This window comes from Cavia porcellus, unplaced genomic scaffold (assembly GCF_034190915.1).
Source record: "Cavia porcellus strain 051 isolate PalLab524CR breed Dunkin Hartley unplaced genomic scaffold, mCavPor4.1 scaffold_17, whole genome shotgun sequence".
NCBI classification, from domain to species: domain Eukaryota; kingdom Metazoa; phylum Chordata; class Mammalia; order Rodentia; family Caviidae; genus Cavia; species Cavia porcellus.
Genome location: NW_026947500.1, coordinates 53,037,932 through 53,054,842, shown reverse-complemented (window position 1 = coordinate 53,054,842; position 16,911 = coordinate 53,037,932). Strand labels below are relative to the sequence as shown.

General features: G+C 37.8%; 1 pseudogene; it reads left to right on the top strand.

Moving 5' to 3' along the window:
• LOC100723515 (glycine N-acyltransferase-like protein) overlaps positions 1 to 16,911 on the top strand; it is a 120,184-nt pseudogene that overhangs the window by 31,186 nt on the left and 72,087 nt on the right.

Below are 16,911 nucleotides of genomic sequence, written 5' to 3'. Positions count from 1 at the left end.
ATTTAAATGCTGCAGGTAGGGTTCAGATGCCAGGAACTCTGGAAAAGGGGCTTTCTCCTTAGCTGAGGATTCTTGATATACCCCTGGGTGTGAGAATAGAGCTCTCCTTCTGGCCTCCCATTCCTGGAGTAGTAACAGCAACTCATTGCCCCACAGGGCTCATTAGGGCCATGAAGTCCAGCTGCTGGAGCTATGGTCCTGCTCTCCCTAGTAACACTGAAAGGTGATTCCTGGTTCAGCCCCTTTGTGCACACTGGTAACCAAGCGACTTAACTATTCTTCTGTGTCTTCATTTGTAAAAAGGAGGATAATAAAAACCTAAACCCTACAACATAGTGTCTGTAGGAAGATAAAATGAAAGTATTTGACCAGTGCCTTAACAGATATGTACAAAGCTAAGATTGGTTGCCATAATTTCAATATCACTGTTCCTTTGCACAGTAACTGAAAGGTTTTTTTTCGGATTGTTTATTTTACATAAAAGAAAGCATGCTCAGAGAGTGACCTGATCACACTTCTAGTAAATGGCAATGATAGGAGCCAGATTCTCTGCTACTAAAGCCTGCTTCATTTGGTTATCCTGGCTTCTGCCCCTCTAGGTGCACAGTGAATCCTGGATGAGGTGATTCAAAGTGTTGTGGCTGCTAAATTGGTCAAGGTGAAGAAAACACAGTGCATCCTTTATATGATGCCAATGACAGTAAAGAAACTGGTGCCTTTCCTGTTGGGTACACAGCATTTAAAATCTGAGACTCCCAGGATCGTGTGAGTTTGACTGTAGAAGCACTTTCCAGTATGTTGACATCTTTAATGAAAGTGGTTTACCAGCCTCACTGGCCACAGTCTTTCCTGCTGACCTACAAGTGATTTCTAGGGTGGTCTTACCGAGCACTATTTGGGTTCTGTGCTTCACCTGTTGGGAGCCATCAAGGCCTCTCAGCACTTTGAATGAAACCGAATTCCTTCTCCAGGTGCAGCATGACCTTTTCTTTGAAGTAATGCTGCCCAATAAGAAAAAGTTATGCAATTGCATGTATGTATGGTGATTGTGGTGTAGTGTCCAATTGATGGGCTTTAGACTCAGTTTGAGGGTTTGTAAGACACACTTCTGGGTCTGCCTGGGGGAGTCACAGAGGAATATCCTTGGGGCCTATCTCTGTTGCAGATCCAAAAATGAGAGAAAGCCATGGATAGAGAAGAGGATTTTATTAGGGGCACACCTGCATCATTGGGGACTCTGGCTCCAAGTGGCTGAACATCAGACAAAAGAAAGGTTCCAGTTTCATATACTTAGTCCAAGATTAGGGGTGATCTTCAATCCAGAACTTGTGGCCAATGAAACATGTTTATAAGAAGGAAAACAAAGATAGCCTTCTAAGAAGTCAAATTTGAGCATGTCACAAGACCCAGGTTATGGTGAATCCAGGAATACAGTTGTCACCTTTACCTGTATTCATGAAGGAAAACAGATGATGACATGTCATAGACCTTGCTTACAGTCACATAATAGCAAATGTTATCCTGTAACAGAGCAAGGAATTACAGCTGCTGGGAAGAGGGCATTTCTAACAAGAAAATTCATTATTCTGTAAGTCCTGTTTTATCTCTAGTTATCACTCCTTCCTCAGGAGCCCTGTTCTACTCTGACTCTTGGCTACCATGAAACAAGCAGCTGTGCTCTGCCATGCCCTCCTTCCATGATGCTTCTGTCTCAGAGCCAGGCACCTCTAGGCTAAGTCACCTCATAAACTGAGCCAAGTGATGTCTCCCTTCTTTGAATTCACAAGTGTCAGGTATTGTGTTTCACCACCAGAAGCTGAGTAGTACACTAAATTTGTACCAAGAATGGGACCTTTGCTGTGAAAGTGTCTGACTCTGTGGGTTAGCAATGGAACTCCCTTGCAGGAGGCACTTGGAAATGTTGAGAGATATGAGCTAGACAAGCCCCAAAATGCTCTACACTGAGCTTGGTGGGAGATTCTGATGGAGAGGAGAGTGCTTATCAGGGTACGGGCAGTAAAGGCCAGGCTCTAAGATGTTTGCAGGAGAACAAAGACTCAAATGGCAATTGGCAGAGAAACCATTTGCCTGACCATACTCTGGCAGAAACTGCCTACATTGTGCATGTGTCCCAAGGATTTTCTGAGCTTACTGTCTTCTTTACTTTCCTCCTTTTGCTGAGACAATTTTCCCAACACCCAAAAGAGAAACTGTTTATTTGGCTCCCTATTTGTAGAGGCTTCAGTTTATAGTTGGCTGGTTTGAAGTTAGTGACATGGCAGAGAGGAATGGCAGAGTGTAAACAGTTCATGGCAAGCAGAGGCAGCATAGCAGCAAGCAGCAAACTGCAAGCAGGCAGCAAGAATCAGCCTCCCTTATTCTGTACCTTTCAGCATATGTAGGCTTCCCAGCCCTAGGGCGGTGACACTCGCACCCACAGTGGGCAGCTTCATGCTAGCACAGCACTGTGAAACTATCCCAGAATCACATCATGGATCCCTGAAGCACACACTCTAGATCCCTCCACCTTGGAAAGACCCCACTTGTGACTGCATGAAGGTTTATATGTACGTACAATCCATACCATGGACTAAAACAACTGGTGGATAAAATCTCAAGACAACCTAATATTCAGGTTGTGGCATGGGCACTCTGGCTGCTTTAGTAGAGCCTTAGAATGAAAATTCTTTGCTGAAACATCAGGTGAAAAGCCACCTACCTCCATGTATAGCTCTGAGGGAGGAGCTTGAGTCTACCACCAGATGGCACTGGTCTGTGGCTGTGTTCCTCTAGGAAGTTTAGCTCAGCATGTTCTGGAAAATCAGACCAAAGAACATCTTTCAAAACCTGCATTCCTAGACCTTTTATATTAATCTCCTGGGAGAGTGTGCTGCTTCTTGTCCTAGAGACAGCTGTAGAGATGAAGACAGATTTGAGGTGAGAACCAAGAAACACAGAAGCTCTGGGGCTACTCTTTTTCTGTTGCCTTCTTAACAAACTGGAATGATTCAAAATACTACTGACAAATGTGGATAAGAGTTGTTTGATTTATATGTGTTGAGAATTACGTGAGGTTAAAAGGAAGTTTCTTGATTTGAAAATGCAGATCAGACCAGACAAACCATAATGGAGGAAAAGGTATAGAAAGGAAAGAAGAAAGTAATATGTACATGTATACAAGATAAGACAGCTGTGCAGGGAGATTCTTTATTTCATTGAAAAGAAATGTGCTAATGTTTGGGCAGCAGATCATGCTTATATCTTATACTCTGCACAACTAGTATGAAGACAACAACAGTCAGTGAATTAATTATTGCAACTGTCTTCGTAACTCATTTTGAAGCCCTGATTTATTATATTTTTATTTTTCTCTTTAAAATAAAAAAAGAAAAATAAATCAGGTAATGAACATGTTGGGATAATATTTTAGAACTGGCAGAAATTCCTGCCTGAGTGAAGTCCCCATTTATTATAAGTCTGTAAATATATAAGAAGAGATTTGGTTGTGAGCACTTGGTAGGTTTGTGAGGGAAAACCTAGGAGACACTGGCAAGAAACATTCTACATCCGGAGACATGTGACACAGAGTTACATATAGTTTGCAAATACTGTCCTGTGTAATTCTTTGTAAACATTTGAAAGTAGTGAGCTTGGATAACTGATTGCCTGGGAAATTATGTAACCTATTTGGTCATAAATGCACTAAGTATATTGTAATATAGAGGTTAAATACAAGTTGCCTAAGTACTCATGTAAATTTGTATGAAATCATTGATTTGGAGCTTTACTGCATGCTTCCTCCTGAGTTTCAGATATGTGGTATATGAAAATGTACACAAATATGATGAGGTAGCAAAGCTCAGCCCAGTTATTCACAGATTATTTTCCTCATAAAAATTTTGTTTTTGGCTGAGCATTAGCATGAGTTGTTCAGAAGTTCCAAACTTCCCCTCCTTGGCCTTTGTGCATGGTGAATGCTGGTAACTCTCCAGTGTGCGCCAACTCCCTGGGCCTCTCTGTCCAGGCAGCTGCAGCAGAGCAGCCAAGGTGAGTTCTCTGGGTACCTGTGCAGCTTTGCATAGAACACAGTCCCCTGTGTACAAGGCAGTACTTGGATATTACCATTTCCATATGGAGTTTTCAAACTCCACATTGCTTATTATTTTCACGTAAGGCTCTGAGATGGTTCTAGAAAAAATATCCAATTAGCCTTCAGAGGTGTTAGACTTCTGACTGGAGAATTTCAAACACTTGGTATATATTCTTCTGTTATGCTCAGAGCTTTATTCCATTGGAGCTTTTGACATAATCCCTGAGGGCCTCACTTCTGGCATGCATCACCTGGGAGTCAGGATTTCAACCTATGAATTCAGGGAAGACAGATAAGCAGAGAACAGCTTATTTCTTGAATGAATAGGTGAATCTTTGCATTCAGCAAGCAAAAAGACTAAATGGATGTGTTGATAGAATTACCTCAAACACGACATCTTTAAATAGACATGTCACACATTCTAAATCTGTGTAAGACACTAGGACAATATTTGAGAGTGAAGCACAAATTTTGAGGCCTTTCCCAGATGATTTCTAAAGCTAGAAGACCAATTGTAAGCCATTATTCACAAAATTGTGGTTGAAATATGTATGTGATCCTAGAGAAGAAAAGAAAGTGATTGATTGTGCAAGGGTTTCACACCCCAGAGGGAGGAAATGGAGGAAAATCCACTGTGGCAGTATGGCTTTATATGGGAAACAAAAACTAGGCTTTATGGGCAACATGGAGGTGGGATATAAAGGAACACACTTCTGAGGAGCTAAAATGCATGTCCTACTAAAGGGATTGTTCAGGGAATTATCATATTCCACAGCCCAAACACTTTCCAGTATTGTCAAGCAACAAGACCAATAGGTAGAATGGAATATTGGTAATTTAGAACCTATAGAAATGAATAACAATGAACAGTATTTTGAAAAGTTCAGATTCTATTAGATCAACCCCCACAATCAGTGTTCAAGAAAGATCAAACTAGTAATGTAACAATAGAAAGTTCTTGAACACATAATAAGAGCATTGGGAAGTCAAATGACCCTAGAAGGAGCCATTTGGAGTCAGCACTCTGACATCAAGGAGCCAACGACACACATACACAGACACACACACACACACACACACACACACACACACAAACACACACATACACACACATACACAGAGGCCCAGGAGCAGTGCAAAACAAAATCTAAGAGGCAGATAGAAGGAAAAATGAAGTAAACAAGTTGGAACAAAGGTGGTTTTGTTCTAACAGGGTTTTGCACAACCTCAATTTGTGCCTAGTCACCACTCACACCTAACAAGAACAACCTTCTTAACATACACTTCCATATTTATGAATGGGGATGAACAGTTTAGCTCATCAATTATGGAGCAAAGAATGATGATTTTCAGGTCCATGAGTGGCCGGATCCTGGGTAAGCAAGGAGGAAATGTGGGAATCTGTTGTCAGGTGGGGAAGGATGGATCCTTGCAGCAAGCTATTTCCAGAACAGGATGGGGCAGGAAAGCTTTCTTGATCTTTCCTATCTTACCGACTCACCGGGGCAAGCAAAGTTCAATGCTGTGTGTTCCTCAGAGAACTGCATCTGCTGAATTCCACATGGTCTTTAGCCTTTGAGAATAAGCTCTGTGAATCTTCTGAAATTCTTATTCAAGGGTAGTGATAAGAATTTCATCCATATACCAATGTCACCTGAGTGTGGCTGCATAGAAAACCCCTGTCTACAGAAGTGTGTGAGATACTGGGAAACATTTGTGACTTGCAAGCATTACAGTGAAAATGTGGAATAGCACATTCACTTTGGAGGAGCGTAAGGCAGTTCCTTATTATGGTACACATTCAGTTATCACACAGCTTTGGAAACATTCTCAGTGGTAAATAAAGTCACACATGCATACATATATTAATACATTAATCTTTAATAAATTACTGATAATTGGCCAAAATTACAGGCAATGAAGTGTCCTCAAACACGTTAATACATAAAAATCTGACCCATCCACAATGCCTATTTTGCAATGTTATTCAACAATAAAAAGACCGTCCTATTGAAAACTTCAGTGACTGAGATCTCGTAAATAACAGGTGTTAGTCTGAAAAGGCTATATGATAAATAATTTGAGATTTTTGACATTTTGTCAAAGGAAAATTGTAGAATCAAAAACAAATTAATGATTACCTTGGGCTCAGAGTCAGAGGAAGAGAAAGGAGGGTTGATGGGGAAAAGGCAGAAAAGGACTTTTGGGCTCTGTTGGAAAATGTATGCTTCCCTGTTAAGATACTGGTTCTTCTGTATATACAGGTATCAATCTGCATGAGACCATGCACGTTAAATGGTGAATTTTACTGAGCCTGAATTACGCCTCAAACAAGGATTACAACACTAACAGAAATCTATAGAACTATTTATATTACAGATTTCTAAGCCTTATATGTTGATAAGACCTTTTAAATAAAAAGAAATAATACAGTATATGTGTGTAACTAGATCATAAATGTAAATTGTATTAATGGTTAACTAATAATCAAATATTTTTGTGATTTTCTTTTTTTCCTTCAAATTTGGATTATACCACAGAAACATTATGGCATCTATGTAAAGACGCAGAGGAAAAGTTTTATACATTTCTTTTGTCTTTTGTCTCTAATATCAAGACTACTAGCAATAACAGTTGAGCTGTTTGGCACAAACTGGATATTGCAGAAGCCAGGCACATTGCTGTGCCCTTAAAGCCAGCCATCTGAAGTGCTATGTGACTATTTACATGGGTCACCTGCATTTAGGGTTTTCCAGTTCATCTGAAATTCACCAGTGGTTTGTTAATCAGAAAAACCCATTAAGTACACTCCTTTAGATAACAGTGTGGGCTGACTTTTGCTTGTATGGAAGACAAATGGGAACTGTAACCATTGATTTCTCCTCCTTCACTGTATGTGTGGATGGAGCTGTCACACTATACCCTATCAATACATGCAAATAAAATGGTTAATGATGAAAAGAAGACCAGTAGTCATCCTAACCATGAGGACTTGCTCTTTCTGATGCTCAGCCTTACATTCACTGACTTATTGCCTTGTCTCATACTGTGAACTAAGTGAGCATTTACTGCCATTGTTAGATGAGGAACCAAGGCATCACAGGGTTGAGTGGCAAGCTGGGGATCCTACAGTGGATGAGCTGCCTGGATATAAATGGTACCTGTAACAATGGTCATCATTCTCTGAGAATAGACTCATTAATCCTGTGGCAAATTTATGTGTTGCAAAGCTGTGTGTTAAAAAAATGGTGAAAAGAAAAATTACAGAAATATGTTTGAAAGTGAAGAAAGATGTTGAGGATGAGAGAGAGAGACCTCTGCCCTGCCCCTGCCTCGTCTTTCTTACAGTAAGATGTTCAATGAGTGGACCATCCACGAAACGCAGGACTAGAGCCAAGAGAGTTAACCAGAACTGTTTATTGCCTCTGCATCACTTCTCACTCTTCTAGTTCTTTGATGTTTTTCAATTGTCTCCTTAGGATAAGTTACCCACCAGGATGTTCCATTTGCAAAGTCCATAAATGCTACGGATGATAGAGAAATCCTTAGTGGAGCACCTGCCTGTATCCATAAAGGTCAGCGTGGAACATGCACAAGAGAAAAAAAAAGGACCTTTAGCTGCCTATAAAAGAAGTGGAGAAGAAAGCATTCAGCAACCTGTGTGGTAGGTGCTCTGTGTGTAGCATCTCATTTAAATCACGTTGCCTTAATGCAGGAAATGTGTATCATACCCATCAGTTCTATAACCTGACCAAGAACAAAGCCAATGTGCTGACTCGAATCTTGTCTGAGCTTTGGGATGTTATGACTCAAAATATTTCCTGCTACTTATCAGAAAACTGTATTATATAAATCTGGAAGGTTTCCAGAGTTGAAACTTTGACTAAAACTATCATATTCATGTTTAATTGCTTTTCTTAAACATCTATTTATCTGTCCCTTCTTGATGAAAAGAACAAATCAATTTGTTTTTTGTCCAGTCTCAAATGAATAATTTTAGATTTGAGTGAGCAAGAAATGTCTTTGGAATGAGACCAGTACTCCTGTACTCAGAGACATGTCTTCAAACAGCCCCAGCGCCTGAAAATACAGGAAATAAAATCTCATAGAGTGGAAATGAAAAAAGAATAGAATGTAGAACGTAGCCCATATTGTCCTTCGTACTGTATTTTATGGAATAGACAGAAAATATGCATGTACCTTTAAGTCCTAAACAAAGTCAGGAAACAATTTAAACTGAGTTTTCCAAAATACCTGCTTTATAACATCGGAATACATATGCTGTTCAGGTGCTTAAGACATATTTTTCCCTGGATGAAGCACATATTTTTAACATTTTACAATGATTATAATCATGTTAAGTATGTTATTCAATAATAATGGAATTAAAATTTAAAACTTTTCTGGAAGTTCCTAAATTTCTGCAAATGATATAAACACACTTCTAAATATATCATCCTTCACTGTCACAAGGAAAGTTAGTGTATTTTACTTGAATGTAAATGAGAGTGCATCATAGTGTAATTTATGAGATGCAAGAACATCATTGACAACTAGAAAAAGCGTGGCATTAATTGCTATTGTAAAAAAAAAAAAACAAGGATGCTGTCATCTAACAAGATTTAGACTTGCAACCCTGAATCTAAAAAATTAGTACAAACTAACTGCTTTAGTGTGTGGAATGAAGGAAACAGGAGAGTGGGATCAAGGAAAAACTGGAAGAGCAGGAAGAGGAGAGGAAGAACTCAATCAGAAAGCAGTAAGTAATAGCTATATTCCATGCACCATCTGTGCATCCAAAACTGGATTCTCAGAAAAGTTCAGTAAGTTTGAAAACACTATGACTAAAGGGACCAAGATATAGAGAGAATAGTCATAATTTATTAATATTAAGAATGAAACAGGAGACATTACTATTAGCTCAATGGAGATTATAAACCTTTAAAGATGTTTTTAACAACACCATCCTTATACATTTCAAATTTATTCTGTAAAAAATAGAACGTTGAAAAGTCATTGAAAAAGAATTTCAATTGAAATCTTCCTATTTCTGTAATTTAAAATACTCTGAGAAGAAAACTGCTCATCCAGATGGCTTCATGACCAATTTCCACCACATGGGTGCAGAAGAAGTAGTGTCAGGGCACACAAAGCATTCCAGAAGAGGACAGAAGAGGTAATGTCGACCAGTTCATTCTAAGAGATTGGAATTATCCCGATAGCAAAACTTGAAATATACAGTGCAAAAACTACAGAGTATGTCCGTCCGTGAACACAGATGCCAAAATAGTAACAAGATAGCATGAGGTCAAACACACCATTCAGGAAAAACTAGTGTATCATAAACAACTGGAAATTATCTTAAGAATTCAAGATTCAACATTCAAACATCAATAATGTCACTTTCTAAATCAGCAAACTAAAGGACAAAATCCAGATTATACTATCTTGACAGTTATAGAATGATTATTTCACCAAATTTGATATTCTGAATAAACATAAAACCACTGCACCCTAGGAAAACAAAAAGGATCATCCTTAATCTGATAGAAAGGAAATGAATAACATTTTCAGCTATTATTTTACTAAATCGTGAAAGAGGGTTTCTCTACGATGGACATTAAGGCAAGAATACCCACCTTCAATACATATATGCACAGTAACACTGGTTGGTCTAGCCAATATAAAAGGCAAGAAATGAATATATAGCAGGCAAAAAGAAGCAAAAGAGGGTTTTTTTCCCACAGACTTTATGGTTATCTAATATAGAAAAATCATATGAAAGATACAAAAAGAGCTTTAGCTAGTAATAAGTTCAGCAAGGTGACAGGATTCAACTCTAATGTATGAAATAACAAAAATCAGTTCCATTGTCATAAACTATCAATGCTCAACTGAGCATGAAACTTAAAAAGCAGTACCATTTACACCTAAGGAAAACAAAAACTAAAGGAGAAACAAACCTTTAGTTGTACAACTTTGTTAGTCTACATTTTTTTTTCTAATGACTCAAGTACCTGGACTTCTCTGGGCAGCAGGAAGTTGATGTGTTTAGTACAGCCCTAACATCAGTCTCTGGAAGAGCAACTCTGGAAATAAAGGCAGAATATTCTACCTTGTGTTAACTTTTGCTACTGATTATGTGCTTTGTTTAAAGGTCATTCATGGATTAAGCCACATGAGCTTTAGGTAACTCCAAACCACAGGTGAATTGCAGGTAACACAGTGCAGCTGTTGAGTGGGCTGAGTCCTGAGGTAGACGTCTTTGACATAACAAATTCATTGTTTCCCGAGAAACACTGCAAAATTTTGAGCTCAGTCGCAGCATTTTCTTGTAAACTTGGGAAAAGCAGAAAGTCAACAAGGTAGGTATTTCCATTCAGTAGTTATTAAATCTCTGATAAGAGAAAGATTTGTGTATTGTGGCCTGAAGCATTGGGTGTTGTGTCTGCATAGAGTAAATACTGTATAGGCTTGTGTCACACATCAAATCTCATTCAGTCAGGTTGCAGCAACAGAGAGAGAGAGATAGAGAGAGAGACAGAGACAGAGAGAGAGACAGAGAGAAAGACAGAGAAACAGAGACATACAGAGAGAAAAAAGAGACAAAGAGACAGAGGGTGAGACAGAGAGACAAACACAGACTCCAGTATTATTTTTAAATTGGGTATCTAAAAATCACCAGTTCCAAATTCTAATGTTTAGAAAAGTAATCGTTTTTTTCCACAAAACTGATTTCAGTTGCCATATCAAGGTTCCCCTAGTGACAGAGTATTTAATGTGGTGAAGCAAAATTTTTGCTTCCCTTTTTTCTTAGTCTAACTTGAACTATTGCAAGGGAGGGACAGGGATCTTCAGGAGCAGGCTGTGCCTTAGTTGGTGAAATGGATTTTGCTCCATCACCCATTCTCCTGGGGCATCTTCTGGCTTCATCTGCTGAGGGACCATGCTCTCCACTTGACCGTGCTGCCGTGCACACTGAGTGTCCTTTTCCTAACAGCTCGAGCACGTCTAACCTTGGCAAACCTTCCTCAAATTATTCAGCGCTGTTCATATCTCTGGTGTTTGAAGACCTGATTCTAGACAGGAATGTAGAACTCTCAAATGCATGATGTTTCTGGATTTTGGTCACCAGAGACCAGGATTATACCAATATGATATGTTTCTTATTAAGTAGGAGAGAGGCCATGTCAAATTTCTGGAAAGTAATGTGTAAATATTTAGAAGATAAAGAGAATTCTAAACATGTGACATCTGATCCTCAAAGTTTTCTTCTACAATTTGTAAAAACAGTTAGATTTTCAAAGACCTAAGGACAAAATTTCACTTCAGGTATGAGAATAAAATATCTGAAAAAACAAACAAAAAAAAAATTTCAATACGATGTAAAATATTTGAGGTAACAGGGAAGTTCAATGTGGAAGCTGAAGCCGGCCACAGAGATCCCTACAGAACTGTTCAGCCACAGGACTCTGCCTGGAACCTGGTAGGACCCTGCCCAGAATCCTTGAACACTGCAGGAACTTTGGGTCTTCACCTGGGACCTGGTTAGGCCTCACCAGGCAGCTTCCATGTAGCTGGGAGATATTGCCTATGAGTTGAAGCTGATCACAGCAATATCTACCTAACTGTTCAGTGGTGAGTCTCTGCTTGAAACCTGGTGGCACCACACACAGGTCACCTAAGAAGCTGGGGAGCTTTTGTGTGTCATGTAGCATGACCTAAAAGCCTTCCCAGTATACTCCACATACCATTCAGCTTGCTACACCACTCAGAACATGATAGGGCCCTACCCAGTGACCTCAAGCATGTAGGGTAATTCTGTGAGCCATTTGGGGCATGCTGAAGATTCACCCAGTGTGGACACCCCTCTAGCATGCTTCTAAGTGCCACTAGGGACCTGGAGAATACCGGAAAATGACATAATGAAAGAACACAATGCAACCTCAAACATTTTGTGCATGCCAAATAAGCCTAGGAGACATGAACATACTAGAAAATGTAAATCATACACCTGAAACTTCTGAAGTGATAGGAACTGGAGTAAAGAACGAACTCTAAGAAGCTATAGAGCAATTCAGACCAGAAATAATATCGCAGGTAAAAGATGAAATGATAAATGTAATGAAAGAAATGCTGAACACATCTAAAGAAGATTAGTTAAAAAATCTAGGAGCACTGCAAAAACATGGAACCCTTGCATGAACAACATACGAAAACAATAGAATACGTGAAACAGATTCAAAAATACATTCAGGAAATAAAAAATACCATCAAAAGCTGGTAAAACCACATTAATGAACGTGATCTTCAGACCTAAAAGACAAGATTGCAGATAATGAACAATAAAGAATAGGTCATTTCAAAATAACAAGGAACTAGGAAAGAACAGTACAACACTTACCAGATGATGTAAGGAAAAATAATAAAAGATTCATAGGTGTGATTGAAAAAGTAAGTGATGACACAAATGAGAGCAAAAGGCTATTTCCAGAAAGAATAGCAGAAAATTTCCCAAATGTGAGAAGGGAAACCAACATACAGATAAATGAAGCATATAGAACTCCAAATAGCCATAACCAAAATAAATCTACACCCCAAAAATTCCAGATCTGAACAGAATATTAAAAGCTGTTACAGAAAAAAGACAGATCACCAATAAAGGAAAGCCCATCAGAATCACAGCAGACTTTCTCAACACAAACAATGAAGTCAAGAAGAGCATGGAGTGAACTATTTCAGATCCTGAGGGAAAATGACTTCCCACCCAGGCTGATGTACCCTGAAAAAAAATTGTCCTTCAATATTGATGGAGAAATAAAATATTTCCATGACAAAAAGCAATTGAAGAATTTCATGACCACCAAACAAACCCTGCAAGGAATACTGAGCAATATTCTAGATAGACATAAAAACAACTACAATTCCACGAATACCAATAGAAAAAAGCCCCTAAGAAGGGCAGACAGTTAAAAAATACTAAAGAGAAGGGAAATGTAAAGAACCAACAGCAGAAACATAAAATGACGAAAATGAGTCAATATATATCAGTCATAAACATTAATGTAAATGGAGTAAATTCATCCACTTAAAGAAACAGCCTGCCAAAATGGATCAAGAAAAAACATCCAAGTATATTCTTCTACAAGAAATGAATCTAACCCATAAGGAAGCATATAGACTGAAAGTCAAAGGAAGGAAAACAGTACTTTCTGCAACAAAAACCAAAAGAACAGCAGGGGTAGCTGTACTGTTTGTAGCCAATGTGAACTTCAAACCAAGAGTGATCAGAAGAGATAAAGAAGGCCATTATTTAGTTAGGAGAAAACTTCAAAAGGAACTGAAAACAATCCTAAATATATATGCACTAAATATGGGAGCACCCAGCTATGTAATAGATATGAAAAATAAAACAAGCAATAACACCCCTTTGACAACAAGAGACAGATCAACTAGACAGAAAGTCAGCAAAGAAATAAGAGAATTGAATGAAGCTTATGAACAAATGAACTTGGAAGGTGTGTACAGAATATTGCACCCAACAACATCAGAATATTCATTCTTTTCAGCTGCACATGAGACATTCTCTAAAATAGAGCATATACTAGCCCACAGAACATGCTTAAGTAAATGAAAAGTTATTGCAAACATATCTGATCATAGTGCTATCAAACTGGAAATTAATGACAAAGGAAACTACAAAAACTCTATAAACACATGGAAATTAAATAATACACTGTTGAGCAAACAATGGGCCTCAGAAGAAATTAACCAATATTCTACAAGTAAATGAAAATACAAATACATCTTACCAGAACCTGTCGGACACAAAGAAACCAGACTTGAGAGGAAAATTTATTGTGGTGAACTAGCACATCAGAAAAACAGAACAAAGACAAATAACCTAATGCTACAACTCAAACATCTACAAACAGAAGAGCAAGCCAAGCACAAGCCAAAAGAAGGGCAGAAATTATAAAGATTGCAGCAGAAATCAACACAATAAAGACTAGGAAAATAATACAAACAACAAATGAAATAAAGAGTTAATACTTTAAAGAATATATAAAATCAGTAAGTCTCTGGGACAGCTTATTTTAAAAAGGAAAGAAAAACTCAAATTCAAACAACAAGGAATAAAAAGTGTCAAATCACTACAGAGCCTGTGGAAATACAGAAGAACATCAATACCTACATCAAAAAGTTTTACACTAATAGGTTTGATAATATAGAAGAAATAGACAAGTGACTACTAACATAAATTATCAAAGCTGGAGCAAGAAGATATAAAACAGTTTAATAAGCCAACTTTAGTTTATGAAATTGAAAATGTAATTAAAACCTTACCAATAAATAAAATTCCAGATGTCTGGATGGATTCACAGCTGATTTCTACAAGAAATTCAAGGAAGACTTAATGCCAACACTGCTCAAACTCTTCAATGAAATTGAAAGGGAAGCAATTCTTCCAAACTCATTCCTGGAAGCAAAACCAAAAAAAGACTCAAGCAAAAAGAGAACTACAGGCCAGTTTGCCTAATGAACATAGATGTAAAAGTCCTGGCAAATAGAATGCAGCAAGTGATCAAGAAGATCATATACCATGATCAGGTGGGTTTCATCACAGGAACACAAGGAAGGTTTACCAGATGCAGATCAATTAGCATAATGAATCCTATCAATAGAGCCAAAGATAAGGATTACCTAATCATCTGAATAGGTGCTAAAAAAAGCTTCTGATGAAGTGCAATACTCATTCGTGATAAGAACCTTATGGAAAATCAGCAGACTGTCATTATCTGAATCAGATAAAAGCCACCTATGACCAACAGCCAGCATCACATTAAGTGGTCAAAAGCTGACAGCTTTCATTCTTAAATCAGGAACAAGACAAGGCTGTCCACTATCACCATTCCTATTAATTATTGTTCTGGAACTTTTAGCCAGTGCAATTAAACAAGAGAAATAAAAGAATTAAAGATAGGAAAGGAAGAAATTAAACTATCGTTATTTGCAGATGACATGACATGCTATATAGAAGACCCCCAAAACTCCACTCTACATGTAAGCTGGGTATTGTGGCTCATGCCTGTAATCCCAGCACTCGGGAAGCTGAGGTGGGAGTATCTTGCAAGTTTGAGACCAGCCTGGGCTACAAAGTGAGCTCAAGTCCAGCCTGAACTGCATAGTGAGACACCAGCTCAAAAAAAAAAAAAAAAAAAAAAGACTTCTACATAAAACAACCAAATTCAGTAACATAGCTGGTTGCAAAGTCAACACTCAAAAATGAATAGCATTCTTGTACACCAACAAACTCACTGGGAGGGAAATAAGACAAACCACACCCTACACAGTATCATCCGAAAAATAAAATACCTAGGAATCAATCTAACAGATTCATTCAGTGAAAATCACAGTACTCTGAAAAAAAATTGATGAGGACCTTAGAAAATGGAAAAACATTCCTTGATCATGGATAGGAAGAAAAAACTTTGTGAAAATGTCAAAATATCATTCTACCTCCCAGAATCAACAGCTGGGATGTCATCTTATTAAAAAGCTTTTGCATGACAAAATAAATGTTCAACTGAGTGAAAAGACAACCTATGTATTAGTCAACTGTCCCTCAGACAAAGGACTTTTATTTAGACCATATAAAGAATTTTAAAACATCAGGCCCCCAAAATTCAAAGACACAATCCAAGAATGAGCATGTGAGATGCACATACACTTCTCAGCTGAAGAAATATAAATGGCAAATAAATACATGAGGAAATGTTCAACATGATTGGTCATTAGAAAAATGCAAATTAAAACCACAGTGAAATTCCATTTTACTCCAAAAAGAATAGCCAGGGTCAAGGAAACCACCAAGAACAAAAAACTGGAGAGTCTGTGGGGAAAAGAAACACTTCTTCACTGGTAGTGAGAGTGCAGACTGGTGCAACCACTGTGGAAATCAGTGTTGAGGTGCCTCAAAAGACTGGATTTAGAGGTCCCATTTGACCCAGCTATTCCACTTCTGGGCATATTCCCCAAAAAATTAAAAACTTTATGGCACAGTGATATATATGTGCACACACACACACACACACACACACACACACACACACACTATATCTATGAGTATTGCTACTGTATCAGATATATATTTTATATATATATATATATATATATATATATATAATATACACAATACACACAATTGTATACATAGACATACAATTTGTAATATCTATCTTGGAAACAATGCCAATGACCATTAACTGAATAGTGGGTAAAAAAAGCCCTGGTATTTTTATACAATGGAGTACTTCTCAGCTATAAAGAAAGACCACATTGAGGCTTTTATAAATAAAAGGATGTGATATGAGACCTTACTCATAAGTGCAATAAATCAAACTCACATGTGTACATACCATATTGTCTCCCTAGTGTAAGAAACTGAAAAAGTAAATAAGATACAAAATCTTCAATAAATATTGTGAGACGGTAAGAAGCTGCTCAAAGAAGAAAAAATAATTCAAACAGGGAAAAAGAAAGCAGGAGGAAGAGAAACAAAATAAGATATAAATTTGTATATACATAAAGATTACTAAGATGATTGTGTTACAAATTCTTCTAGTTCTTGGAACATAACAGGTAACATCCATAGGATTAAATCAATTTTGCATGCCCATATCTGATAATTCAAAATCTTACGATGATACAATGAAAGGGAACAAAAATTGTGTTCCTATCACTTTGTTTTGAAAGTCTAGGATGTTATTGTTTTTGGCTCTTAGACCATGTTATTTATTTGTAGTATTTTGTCTAATACA